Below are 15,255 nucleotides of genomic sequence, written 5' to 3' on the forward strand. Positions count from 1 at the left end.
CTAACCCTTCGAAATGAAGCTAACGAGCATCATGAGGATGAGTGAGAAATGAGTCGTTGCCCGGATCAAGCAAAAAGAATCTAGTAGAGGCATCCATTGGGAAATTTGTGAGATTTATCTTAACATCTGGATGAAGAAAAAGATCGATGTCTTCGCCTGGAGTATGATGGCAATGCCATATATATCCGTTTTATGTAAATAATTTTGTTTTCTAGAAAAGTTACTCTAATAGAATTGAATCAGAATCAACGCCTCTTCTTTGCATTCATTGCATCCATGTATTAACATTACATTGCATCATATGCATTAAATCTCACACAAGGACCCTAAAATCTTGGCAGTTATCCTGGAATATCGATACACGAGGAAAAACTAAAAAAATGGACCAAAGGTTGGAAAGATTAGAGCAAATGCAAATACAGATGCAAGAGCAATTGGTCAAAATTCAACAATATATGAGGGATTAGATGCTATAATTCCAAAGAAATATGATGAGCCAGTTAACCCAGTTGCTGGGTGGAGGGTTAGAAAAAGGAAAGAGCCCTATGGTCAATTCCAGGGATGATAACGAGGACCCTGCTTATCCTTCAGGCTTTACCCCAACAATTACCCAAGCATAGCCAAATGCATATCCATAAAGGGTGTCTGTTAACCTCAGACCCCAATACCAGACCGGTACCTCGACACCGATGAACTTCTCGATAGGTTCAGGTTCTAACCCAGGGGATAATCTAACCAATCCTGTTTTTCCTTGATAATCTAGCGGAAACAAAAAAGGCAAGACTGGTGCTCCCAAATCAATACTTTAAAGGCCCCGAGGAAGAGGAAAAATGAGATGAATAACAAGGGCTATTCAAGGCCAATTACTGCAAGCCAGCCAAGGACGGTTACTACTAGCTATCAAATCCCCCAATGGCAAGAATCCAATCCAAGACTGAACTCAAAAAACCTCCGATTCATGCCCATCCCAATCACGTATGGGGAGTTGTACCAAAGTTTATTTGATGCACATGTAGTATCCCCTTTCTACCTAAAACCTATGCAGCCTCCATACCCTAAATGGTACGACACGAACGCCCAATTCAAGTACCACGCGGGAATCACAGGACGCTCAATCGAGAACTGCACCGCTTTTAAAAAGATAATAAAAAAACTCATCAAAATGGGTATTGTAAAATTCGATGATCAATCAAGTGCAGAAAATCCCTTACCCAACTATCCTGACAAAGGGGTAAACGCGATAATCAAGACAGATGTTGCAGAAGTAAAAAATCCAATGAAATGGGTTTTTAAACAAATGATAGACATATGATTCATCATTCAGAATTCAGAGAAGACACCAAAAGGGATGACGAGCTATTGTGAGTTCCACGTTGAAGAAGGTAATGAAATCCAAGAGTGTGCTGAATTCAAAGCTTTGGTGTAGAGCCTAATGGATAATAAAGAATTGGAATTCCTTGAAGAGGTTAAAGGCCCCAAAGGAGTATTTTGGAATTTGAACATTAACACCGTATCCAAAGAGGGAGCTGAGAAATAGAATTTATCAGGCATTTACCCTTACACATCTGGGAGGGTTTTGAACAATAGGACCGTGGAAGAGATCCCTGAACTTTTTATATCTAATTCAGAGTAATGTCCAAAACTTGTTTATTGCTCTAAGCCTAGGAGCAATAAGAAATCTTTTGTGAGATAGGCTTATGTCCAACATCTTTATTTCAATAAAATGCACCTTTGTTTCTCATACTGAGCAAATATTCTTTTATTCCTTTTCATTTCATTCATAACTAAAATATTCTTTTATTATTTCATTCATAACGAAAATATTCTTTTATTTCATTCTTTATTTCTTTTCATTACATTCATAACCAATCATACAAATAATTATTCTTAGATTCTTTTATTTTTTGGATCTTCCTTCGTCCCTATAATGGGTCTCCAGATATCAACGATATAAGTGACACCGCTACCGACTCAGAGCCTTCTTTTGAGCAAGATGTGGGTCCGGAGGATTCTCAGGATTTTGAAGATGATCAAGACTGTAACCTATCTCTTGATTTGTTAAGGATGGTAGAACAAGATGAGAAACAGATCCTACCTTACAGAGAATCAATGGAATCCATGGCCTTTCTCTATGTGGGGCATGGGTGTCATTGGGCCGATCTCGCCAAAAGCTTCTGGTGGTCATCGATTCATCTGCGTGGTCATTGATTACTTTACTAAGTGGGTGGAAGCTGCTTCATATGCCAACGTCACTAAGTTGGTAGTCAGTAAATTCTTGAAGAAAGGGATCATATGTCGGTATGGAATGCCAGAAAGAATCATATCTGAGAATACGCTGAATTTGAACAACAACATAATAGCGAAAGTCTGCAGTCAATTCAAGATCAGACACCATAACTCGTTGCCATATCGCCCCAAAATGAACGATAGTAGAGAAAAAAAACAAAAACAAAAAGACAAAAAAAAACAAAAAAACAAAAACAAAAAGACAAAATAAAAAAAAGAACAAGAAAAACAAAGAACAAAAAAAAACAAAAACCTCTACCGAGGCAACGCTTTTCTCTTTGGCTTATCACAGTTTTTCCATTAAAGTTGAGAATCCTTCTCTCTGAGATTTTTTGGATCCAATCCCGATTGAAGAAAAAGGTTCAAAGTTATCAGGCATTGTCAAATGTACCAAAAACGAATGATGCGAGCTTATGACAAAAAGGTTCGTCCTAGAGAATTCCGTGAGGGGGACCTGGTGGTGAAAAAGATCCTTCCCCTACAAAAAGATTTTAGAGAGAAATGGATGCCAAATTGGGAAGGACCTTATGTGGTAAAGAAGGCCTTTTCTGGAGGAGCGCTGATTTTGACCGAGATGGATGGTAAAAACTTGCCTAATCCTGTAAATTTAGATCCAGTCAAAAGATACTTCACCTAAAGAAGGGGAAGAGGTCAAGGCAAAAATCCGCAAAGGGCACTTTGAGTCTCAAAAAAAAAATAAAAAAGGAGAGGCCAAGGTGAAAACCTACAAAGGACGCTTTGAGTCTAAAAAAAAAAGGGAGAGGCCAAGGTGAAAACCCGCAAAGGACGCCTTGAGACCAAAGGAGTTTTAAGTTGAAAACCCGAAAAGGGCGGTTCAAATTTTGATCAAAGTAGTCTTGTCTTCCTCGAATTAACAAGAAGGAAGGATGCTACATTTTAGGGCATCAACAAAGCGTTTTGAATCTTCGAAACACATATCAAGTTCAAAAGGGTCCTCAAGAAGTTTATGCGGAGAAACTCATGCTACGACATCTGGGGCACCTATTTTTATCTTATTCATTTTGTATCTCAGCAACATTTGGTATCCAGATTAATTTATTGATTTCGATCTTTACTCTCAATAAAATTTCATCTTGTCCATTGCGATAATCCTTTTCAAGCATTTTTCATTGAAATAATGATTAATGGACTGATAATATTCGAACAAAAGGAGTTTTGCATATTACTCTAAAAGCTTCTAAATAGTACGAGGACCTGAAATAAAACTATTATTTAGAAGTAACCAAACTTAAGGGTTGGAAACATTTGAGAAAGGATAGTCTAAGTTGGGACTATTTCTTTGGGTAATTTGTCGAATATACCAGCCGAACAAGAAGGCAGGTTAATGCATCAGTTATAAAACTTTGATGAAAAAGAACAATGATAGCCTAAGCATTAACAAGGGATAATTCTTGAAAAATGAAATTCTATACACATCCAATTAGACGCATTTGATTCATTCTGATCATGACATCCTAATCACTTGGCATAAATTGGCCTATGAAATGGATTCTACAAGTCATGTTCCCCAGAGAACAGATCAGTGGAATTACAAATCCTATATCCCTGAAGTTGCAGTGGGATGGATTGAATTCATTACGGAAAATCTTATCTTCCTGAAGTTGCAGTGGAGTAGATTAAAGCCATCAGCCTTTTCTCCCTGAAGTTGCAGCGGAGCAGACTAAAGACAATAAATCTTATTTCCTTGGCATTGCAATGGAACAGATTAAAGCTACAAATTATGGCGGATCTTATCTTCTTGAAGTTGTGTGGAGCAGATTGAAGCCACCAGCCTTATCTCCCTAAAGTTGCAGTGGAGCAGGCTGAAGACAACGAATCTTATTTCCTTGGCGTTGCAGTGGAACAGTTTAAAGCTACAAATTTTGGCGGATCTTATTTTCCTAAAGTTGCAGTGGAGCAGATTGAAGCCACTAGCCTTATCTCCCTAAAGTTGCAGTGGAACAGATTGAAGTTACCAATTCTTATCTCCTTGAAGTTTCAGCGAAGTAGATCGAAGCTACAAATCTCTTCTCCCTAAAATTACATTGGAGCATATTGAAACCACAAGTGTAACCTTCTTAAAATTACAGCGAAGTAGATCGAAGCTACAAATCTCTTCTCCCTAAAATTACAGTGGGTTAGAATGAGGCTACGTGAAGAAAATAAGCACCAAAAAGTCGAGATTCGACACGACCAGGAAAAATTGGCACTTCTTTCTTTTCTCCATTCCCGTTACACGACAATGAGCAAAGAGGGGCAGCTGTAATAGGCCAATTTTGGCCTGGTCCAGATCAAAAATAAAACATAATAAAGCCCAAACTTTCTTTAAGTCCATTTACATACCTAGCCCAATTATAGCCCAATACAACAACAAAACCCTAATCCCAAATTGAAAACAAAAAAAAAACCTAAACATCAGCAGAAATAGAAACCTTAGGTACACTGCACCTAGGGCTGCCTCCGTATGCCTCTCCCACGCTCGCCAGACCTCCCCACGTGCGCCTCCGTATGCCATCTGGCCAATGACCCTTGTACCTCCAAAATAGACACATAAACACAGAGAAAAAAAAGAAATGGCATTGTATTTTGCTATAAAAGCCACCAAAACCGAATGTAAAGCTTTTTACGGAGAAAATCAATAGAAAATTAGTATATTTTCGAAGGTAGACTTTTATTTCTTATTTATTTTTTCTTTTTTGTTCTCACTAGTTTTTTAGAAGGAAACAAAAAACAAAAAAAAAGGAAAGGGGATAAGGAAAAACGTACCTTTTTGCACCGTCGTGAGATCGAGGTCTGCCGATTCCAATGAAAATCGGCATTGTTTTGGTCTTGGAATCGAAAACACAAAAATAGGCCTTTTTTATTTTTCGGCCATTGTTGACGGTGGCACCGTCACCGGCAGCCGCCACGGTGGTCCGGCTCCGGAACTTGGACTGATTTCTGGAGAGTTGAGAGAGAGGGGGAAAGTGTTTTTGAGTTTTGTTTTTTGTGATAAGGGGATGAAATGAAGTTTTTTTACAAAAAATTGGGCTTAAATACCCTTATCAAAACGATGCCATTTTGAGTTTTAGCTTAAACTGCCTTAGTTCCCTCCTTACCAGCACGTCCACCCGACCCAGGGGGAGGATCCGCGTGTTTTGCTTTGATGGGTTATTTGCACCCCTGGCCCTTCCGCATTTCTATTATTTTTTTAATTTACTCCCTTCTGTTTATTTTCACTTTTTTTAATTGATCTCAGAATTTTGTTCAGTTTTAAATCGGGTCCCTAACCCAATGAAGCACTGGAAAATGGTCACGTGTCTAGGGATTTTGTTTTTTATTTATTTGGTCCTCGGCCTTTTCGCGCCTTTTGATTTTAGTCCTTCTTCATTATTTTACCCTAGTTTTCACCTTTAATTTCAGTTTTGTCCCGATTTAGTCCCAAAATCTGTTTGATTTCAATTTATTTTTGAAATTTATTTATTTATTTATTTTAAAATTTTTATATTATTTATTTTAAATTGTTTTATTATTATTTATTTTAAGTTTTTCACATATTATGCATTTTAAACTATATTAAACTATTATCTATTTTAAATTTACATATTATTTATTTTAAACCATATATATTATATATTTGGAATTGTTTTATACATATCATTTATTTTATTTCATTTTATTATTATATTTAAAAGAAAATTGTTTTGTACATTATTCATTCCAAATTTCTTTTCACATATTATTCATTTTAAACTTTTTATATATTATTTTAAAATTGTCTTCTTGGTTATTTATTTTAATTTTCTTTGTATGTTATTTTTATTTTGCATTGCATATTATTTACTTTGAATTGCTTTATATTATTTACCTCAAATTGTTCTATATATTATTTCGTTTTCATTGATTGTTGATATCGACATTAAAGTGACATGCATTGTGACTATTACCATCGCGTATACTATAATTTGTTTATTCGTATTTTCACATTATTGCTATTCGTTAATGTAACATTTTATTCATGTAGTGTTTCAAATATTGCATATTTGTAAAAATATAAAATTTTAAAAATGAGGATCATATTTCGTACTTTTGGAATTCGAGAACTCGTTCCTTAACTTACGAGGTTTTGATTTTCTGATAACTTCGAATATACGAACCACTTTTAAAAAAACACAATTTTAAAATTATCCCGGGAATTAAAAAAGGATCGTGTTCCGACTTACGAGTATGATTTCTTTTCCAAAACCAAGGTAATCAAAATTTTTAAAAACAAAATTTTTGGTGAATATTCTCGTTTTTAGATTTAAGATTATATCGTAACTGACGGGCTATAATTCTTTTTCTCGATTGACGAGAAATACGTTTTTTTTAATTTTTAAGTGATTTTAACAAAAGGATCATATTTTTAAAATTCTTTTTGAGTTTTTAATTTTTTCGACATTAAGACATTAACTAATCAATTAGGTACCAATTTTGGGCGTTGCGAGGGTTCTAACCCTTTCTCGTACGTAACCGACTCCTGAACCCATTTTTTTGAATATCATAGGCGAAAATTGTTTTAATAAATTAAACCGTTACGAGGTGACCCGATCACACCTCATAAAAAATGATTGGTGGCAACTCTCATTTTCGTTTTTGTTTTCAAAATCCAAGTCGACCTTTTTATCGAAAAAATGGTTTTGATAATTTGAATGACCCTTTAGAACTGACCATCGGATTACAGATGGAAAGCCATACTGAAATCTAACCAAGTACCCAAAGCCTCGGGCAATTTCTTCCAAAATCAAGACATGAATCTAGGATCCTAATCTGAAATAATCAACACTAATACACCATGTAATCTCATTATCTCAGAAACATAAAGCTTAACTAACTTCTAGAGAGAATAATCAGTGCGAACAGAAATAAAATGGGTGGACTTAGTCAATCTGTCCGCTACAAGCCAAATCAAGTCTTTCTTGGTAGATGTCAAGGGCAACCTACTAGAAACATCCATTGTCACTCTCTCACACTTCCGCTTTGGTATTTGAATCTATTTGAGCAACCCTGATGGATACTGATGCTCCGCTTTTAGTTGCTAGCAAATCAAACATTTATATATAAATTCGGTCACTTCACATTTATAACCCGACCACCAATACACTTCTCTCAAGTATCGATACATCTTAGTACTACCAGGGTGCATACAATAAGGGTTGCTATATGCTTCTTCAATACCTAACTAATTCCTTATTTTTGATATATTTCTACATTTTTATTGAGCTAAATTTTGGGATGTTACATTAGTACTATAATAACCAAAAATTTAAAATCATTCAGTATTATGCCAAATTTACAATAACTACAATAAACTTATTTACATACTCGTAACCAATCATTTGTATTTTTACAAGCTCAAGCACACTGTGATAAGAAAAAAATAAAAGAAAAAGTATAAAACAAAATAAGAAAAAATTTCATATGTTACCCCCACACTTTAGATAGCACATTGTCCCTAATGTGCATCCCCTAAATAGATAAGGAAAAAAGTTACCTGATTGATCGTGACATTGCAATGGTCTTAAGGTGGGTGCTTCCTTCCTTGTTCGTTGTAAGCTCATATATATAATGCTTCCTTAATGTGGGGTTCCTACATAGAAAATGCAAAACTAGACAATATATATAAATCTACTTTTAATCCTACTCTTAAAATAATAAAAATATCCAAATCAAGTTTTACAAGCCCAAAATTAATAAAAACAAAAATTGTTAATGCTTGCCCTCCTCCTGAGAGTCTTGTTCCATCTCTTTCCCCTTCTCTTTAGCTTCCTCATCTTCACTATCTTCCTTTTCCTCGCTCCCTTGCTCTTCTGCTTCATGATGGGAATGTACTAGACCGAATTTATTTAGCGGGTAGTTTGGTACTATTATATTATTTTGTCGTGTGAATTCTTGAAGAACTGGGTCCATCTCTTACATCCATTTTATCATCCATTCCATCTCTAGAATGCTTCTCTCGCTTACTTCTTGTCAAAACGTTGATTTTGTTTTCTGTTTGAGTGAAACTAGGACTCCCATCTTTTCCTTTCAGCGTTTGCTCCAATCCCTTATTTGTTTTTGTTGAAGCTCCGTTTATTGTTTATATAACAAATCTCCTGTGAGACTCTTGGATGGCTTCATGAATTGCTCAGTGGTTGTCAATAGAACTCCAACCTTTTTACACAAATTCGTCAAGAAGTGGGCAAAGAAAACCCTGACTTTTTGGCAACTAATGCACCTCTTCATATAATAAGAGATCCATGTCTCGATGCATACTTGTTTCTTCTCCAAAACAAAATATAGCAAAACCGCTCAAAAAGTATTGACATTATAGATATTAAAAGTAGGACCAATTCGAGTGCATAAAAATTGTATCCACAACTTTGCAATTGGGAACATAATTACTTGATTCAAGAATGTGGGGATATCAGTACCATGGCGATGTTTCCATTCTCTCCTACCCTCTGTTAAATAGTTTATAACGTTATTGTAAACTGAAAAATATATAGGATTTTTCGTATATAATTCATCACCTTTTTACTTAAATTTATTGTTAAAACCAAGTAATTGTTAAATAAATTAATGAAATATGCGAAAATATGAAATTAGGACATGAAAATTATTAAAATGTGATTTTATGCTTTATTATATAGTTTTCAGGCATAAAATGACTTATTTTCTATTAGTTTGAGCATATTATATTTTTAAGTTAAAAAGTGGGTTATGCATGATTAAATTAAATAATAAAATAAAAATTTATATTTAATAATTCATTTTAAATATTTAATTAATAAATTGGGTTTTAATTAATTAAGTAAATTAATTAATTGAAGTTATTAAAATTATATTATTTGGTCCTCTAAACTATCTACTATTTTTGGACAAGTCTGAGAGTTTTCTTCTAATTGCAAAATCGTCCAAATTGGGGACCAAGTCAACCCAATTTTTGGCTGCACATGGCTGATCATAAATCAATTTTTGGTTTAATTACACAAGGTCCTTGAAGAGTTAAAGAAATCAGATATTTTCCCGAAGATTTGCTGGTGACCGAGTCTTAGTCCTGAGTTGTGGTGGCACAAATTGACCAAGAATCAAGTACAGTCAGCCACATTTCCTTAATTCATGGCCGGCCATCCTTGGAAGAAGTTTCAAAAGATGGACACACATATTTTTAGTAAACTAGCTCCCTTGCATCACCTATAAATAAGAGTTCATTTCTCACTTTTTCAATCATCCCTCACTCATTCATCATTCTCTCCTCTCTCAACTCTCTTAGTTATCTTTCCCCCTCACCCTTATCATCATCCTTTCATAAGGATTTTTAGAAAAATTAGCCTCTTAAAGAACCCTTGGTCGGCCACCTTGGAGAACCATCAGCAAAGGAGCAAAGCAAAGAAGCGAAGGAGCCTCGTCAGTCAGAGTCTTGGGTGACAGCCATTCTGAATTGGGTTTAATCTTTCTTTTCTTTAAGTTAATCTAAAGATGCTTTCTATGTGTTCTTTGTTCTTGTTTACAACAATGTTAGCTTAATTTTATTTAACCTAGGATGATTGATTTGATTAAATAATATTTATTTGATTCATGCTTATGAAGTTTGTGCCTCAATCGGTCATGTTTTCAATTAAAATCAAGTCTGTATTTCGTTCATACGTGATTGGAATGCACCTGAATTAGCTGAGTGATCCTGACTAGACGACGGCTAATGGACATATAATTGAAATATGCATGCTCAATTTAGATACTGACCCGTTTAAATTGTAGGTTGCATAACAACTCTAACCAAGCTCTGTTATCTGCATATTTTTTAGATTTGTGTGATTAAATTGTTTCAAACCTGACACGTCCCTGTTACTTCACACGAATACTAAGAAACCCTTAGTAAATAAGGATTAGTAAAATGCGTATTTACTAAGTAAAGGATTCCGAAAGGACCTAATGTGGTTTCCAAACTCATGAAAGATCGAGTTGCCATGGAATGTTTTTCTAAATGTTATTAAGCATGTTGATAATAAATTAAGTTTAATTAAAGTAATTGTCCTAGTTTATTTATGTTATAATTGTTGCAAATTGTGTTTAATTTTAGGGTTTAGGGTTAAGGGTTTACTAAAATCTATTTCATTCATATAGTTTTCATACTTAGGATAATTTGCATTAGGGATCATTGCGTTTAGTTTAATATATTTTAATCACCACTTCTCAACTATATTGTGTTTTTATTTACCAAATTGTTAATATAATTTTACAAATTAAGTGACTTAGCATAAATACAATCCTTGTGAAGACGATAACTTGATACTTACTGATAACGACTGTGTACACTTGCATAAACCTACGCATTACAAGTTTTTGGCGTCGTTTCCGGGGATCTTTAACTGTTGCCATAGCCATTTTTTTGTGAACTTATTTATTTTCAATTTGATTTATTTCTAACATTACTAACTTATTCTTTTTAATTTTTGTGATTTTCTTTTCAGGTATTTATGAGCATAGATCGAATTATGGATTTACTCCATGTAAACCCTGAAATTGAGTAAACTTTCAAACAAAGAAGACATGAACGAACAGCTCAAAGACAAGTCGAGATGGACCTTAGGAATCAAAATCAAGACCAAGGTAATGAAGCCGGTCGTGTCGAAATCTTATCCTCATTGTCGATGATAGGGATCGATGCATCAGACAATATGCTGTGCCACTTTTTAGTGAGTTAAACCCAGGAATTAGAAGGCTAGATATTAAGGCAATCCAGTTTGAATTGAAACCAATGATGTTTCAAATGCTACAAACGGTGGGCCAATTTAGTGGTATGCCCATAGAAGATCCATATCTCCACCTTCGATTGTTTATGGAGGTGAGTGATTCATTCAAGATAGCCGGTGTGACTGAAAACACACTGAGGTTGAAGTTGTTTCTGTACTCGTTGTGAGATCGAGCACGAGCATGGCTTAATTCATTGCCACCAAGTTCCATATCTACATGGCCAGAATTAGCGGAGAGATTTTTGGTTAAGTATTTCCTATCCAGCAGAAACACTAAGTTGAGGAACGAGATCATAACTTTCCAACAATTGGATGACGAGTCTTTGTATGAGGCTTGGGAGCAATTCAAGGAGTTACTTCATAAGTGGCCTTGTCATGGGATTCCTCACTGTATCCAGTTGGAGACATTCAATAATAGTCTAAATGCACATACAAGAATGATGGTAGATGCTTCCGCGAATGGTGCAATTTTTCTCAGTCTTATAATGGCTTATGAGATCCTCGAGAGGATCACGAGTAATAACTACCAATGGCCAACAAATCAAACCACTTCAGGAAGACGTGTAGCCAGAGTTCATGAAGTTGACTCTTTCACTTCGTTCTCAGCTCAGGTACCATCTATTTCCTCTATGTTAAAATAGTTAATCGCTAATAGTACTAATAATTTTGCAGCTCAGCCACCAAGTCCATTTGAAATAGTTTTCTGTGTGTACTATGGGGAAGGTCATTCTTTTGAGAATTGTCCATCAAATACTGAGTCAGTGTACTATGTGAGGAACCAATACCAAAATAGGAGTGGACAAGGACCCTAGTCCAACTTTTACAATTCTTCATGGCGTAATTATTTTAACTTTTCTTGGAGCAACCAAGGAAATGGACCAAAAAACAACTTATTACAACAAAGACCCAACCAATCTCAAGGGTTTAATCAGCAAGCTCCAAAACCACCTTAAGCTGAGGCATCAAATAGTTTGGAGAACTTGTTGAAAGCGTACATGACAAAGAAGGACACCTTGATTCAAATCCAAGTAGCACCATTGAAAAATTTGGAAAACCAAATGGGTTAGTTAGCTATGGAGCTACATAATAGACCACAAGGAACCTTGCTGAGCGATACTAAGAATCTAAGAAATTTGGGTAAAGAACATATCAAGGTAGTGACATTGTGAAGTGGTAAAATTCTAGAACCCCGATTGATTGATGTCGAAGATAAGCCCGTTGAGAAGAATCAACTAGCTGTTGAAGTTCCTACACCAAAGGAATCAGAATCTACAAATCTGATAAGGTAAACCCTGACTTAGTGAATTCAGATATTTTAACATCTTCTTTGGATACAAAATTACCTACTCAGAAAAGTTATCCGGTTCAACCAAAAGTTCCATCACCTACATATCCGCAAAGATTGCAGCAACACAAGCAGAAACATGAGGTGCAATTCAAGAAGTTTTTGGATGTTCTAAAGTAATTACACATCAATATTCCATTGGTAGAGGCTTTAAAACAAATGTCGAATTATGTGAAGTTTATGAAGGATATGCTGTCCAAGGAGACCTCACCATGCGAGTTCAAAACGACCAGGTAACCTTTAACATTCTTAAAGCGATGAAATTTCCCGATCCAGCAGAGTAGTGTTCAGTTATGGAAGAGATAGAAACCTTGGTTTCTATAGAATACAATTTTGAAAAAGATCCATTGGAAAAAGCCTTAGATCTTGACCTTTTGGAGGATGAAGAAGGTAAATAAAACATGGCTTTGATGGAAGCCAATCTGAGAAATTTTATTCAATCCACACGATATGAACCGTTAGAGTTGGAAGTCAGAGAATTTGTGCAACCCAATTTGTAAATTAAAAAACCACCTAAACTCAAACTAAAGGTACTTCCTTCCCATTTGAAATACATTTATTTAGGTGACTGTTCTACTTTGCCTGTGATTATTTCAGTGGAACTGACGAAAGATCAAAAGGAGCAACTAATTGTTGTTCTAAAGAAATTTAAGAAAGCAATTGGTTGGACCATAGCTGATATTCGAGGTATAAGCCCTTCTTTTTGCATGCAGAAAATCATTTTAGAAGAAGGTGAAAAGGCTTGAATTGATGGGCAAAGGAGGCTCAATCCTATTATGAAAGAAGTTGTGAGAAAGGAAGTGATTAAATGGTTAGATGCATGAATCATCTATCCTATTTCAGATAGTTCTGGGTAAGTCTGATGCAGTGTGTGCCGAAGAATGTTGGAATCACGATTGTTGAAAATGAGCGTAATGAGTTAATTCCAACAAGAACTATTACCGGTTGGAGAATCTGTATTGATTACAAAAAGTTGAACAAAGTTACTCGGAAAGACCATTTTCTGTTGCCTTTTATGGATCAGATGTTAGATCGATTGGCAGGTAATGAATTCTATTATTTTTTTAGATGGCTATTTGGGATATAACCAAATAGTTGTAGCGGCAGAGGACCAACATAAAACAACCTTTACTTGTTCATACGGTACATTTGCTTTTAGGCGAATGCCTTTTGGTTTATGCAATGCACCTGTAACTTTTCAACGACGCATGATGGCAATATCTACTGATATGGTTGAAAATTTTGCTAAGGTTTTCATGGATGATTTTTCTATTTTTGGTAACACTTATGATATCTGTTTGAGAATTTGGCTAAGGTACTGCAGAGATACGAAGAGACGAACCTTGTCCTTAATTGGGAAAAATGTCATTTTATGGTCAATGAAGGGATTGTCTTAGGTCATAAGATCTCAAAGAAAGGAATTGAAGTCAACAAAGCAAAGGTGGACATAATTGAAAGAATACCGACCCCAATTAATGTGAAAGGAGTCAGAAGTTTCTTAGGCCATGGCAATTTTTACCAAAGGTTTATCAAGGATTTCTCAAAAATTTCTAAGCCGTTGTGTTTGTTGTTAGAGAAGGATACAGTGTTCGATTTCAACAAAGTATGTTTAGAAGCTTTTGAAGAGCTGAAAAAAGGGTTAATCTTAGCCCCAATAATCATTACACCTGATTGGAGCACACCTTTTGAGTTGATGTGTGATGCAAGTGATTATGCTGCTGGAGCTGTGATGGGTCAAAGAAAAATTAAAGTGTTCCACCCCATTTACTATGCAAGTAGAACATTGACGGGAGCCCAACTCAATTATACAATAACTGAAAAGGAACTATTTGCTATAGTTTTTTGCTTTTGACAAATTCGGCTCATATCTTATAGGTACCAAACTTACAGTATTTACTGACCATGAGGCCATTAAATACTTGCTTACAAAGAAATATGCAAAACCAAGGCTAATTCGTTGGATACTTTTACTTCAAGAATTTGACCTTGAGATCCAAGATAAAAAAAGGTGTCAAAAATCAAATAGCTGATCATCTGCCGAGGTTGGAGCAAGATGAGGTAACTCAGTCATGTGTGTCTATCAATGAGAATTTCCCAAATAAACACTTACTTGAGGTCAATTGAATTAATGAAATACCTTGATTTGCTGATTTTGTCAATTATCTTGCATGTGGAATAATTCCTAGAGAAATGACATACCAGTAAAGGAAGAAATTCCTTCATGATAGTTGGTATTATTTTTGGGAGGATCCGTTTTTGTTTAAATAGTGTGTAAATAATATAATCCGGAAGTGTGCAGCTGAAAGTGAGATTGCTGATATCTTGTATCATTGCCATTTACCTCCAAGTAGGGGACACTTTGGTGGTTCACGTACTGCAGTAAAGATTTTGCAAGCAGGTTTCTTTTGGCCTACACTATTTAAAGATGCTTACGCTTATGTAAAGAACTGTGATAAGTGCCAAAGAACCGGAAATATATCAAGGAGGAATGAGATGCCCTTAACAAATATTTTGGAGATTGAATTATTAGACGTATGGGGCATTTACTTATTAGGCCCATTTTCTTCATCGTATAGGAACAAATACACCTTAGTTGCTGTGGACTATGTATCCAAATGGGTTGAAGCTAAAGCATACCCGACAAATGATGCTAAGGTAGTCATGCGATTTCTTCTTAATCATGTGTTTACACGATTTAGGACACAAAGTGCTATTATTAGTGATGAAGGTTCTCACTTTGTGAACAAATGGCTTAAATGGTTGCTTGATAAATATGATGTGAAGCACAAGATTGCTACCGCCTATCACCCCCAGTCTAATGGGCAAGTTGAAAGAGTGAATCGCGAAATCAAAGGTATCCTTGAAAAGGTT

General features: G+C 35.3%; 1 non-coding gene across 1 annotated transcript; it reads right to left on the reverse strand.

The window, feature by feature from the left end:
- Positions 1–11,314: 11,314 nt before the first annotated feature.
- On the reverse strand, positions 11,315–11,421 carry LOC128035742 (small nucleolar RNA R71). The gene has a single exon (XR_008192292.1). It is a non-coding gene; the product is annotated as a small nucleolar RNA R71 (small nucleolar RNA).
- Between the last annotated feature and the right edge of the window lie 3,834 nt (positions 11,422–15,255).

This window comes from Gossypium raimondii, chromosome 12 (assembly GCF_025698545.1).
Source record: "Gossypium raimondii isolate GPD5lz chromosome 12, ASM2569854v1, whole genome shotgun sequence".
Classification (NCBI taxonomy): domain Eukaryota; kingdom Viridiplantae; phylum Streptophyta; class Magnoliopsida; order Malvales; family Malvaceae; genus Gossypium; species Gossypium raimondii.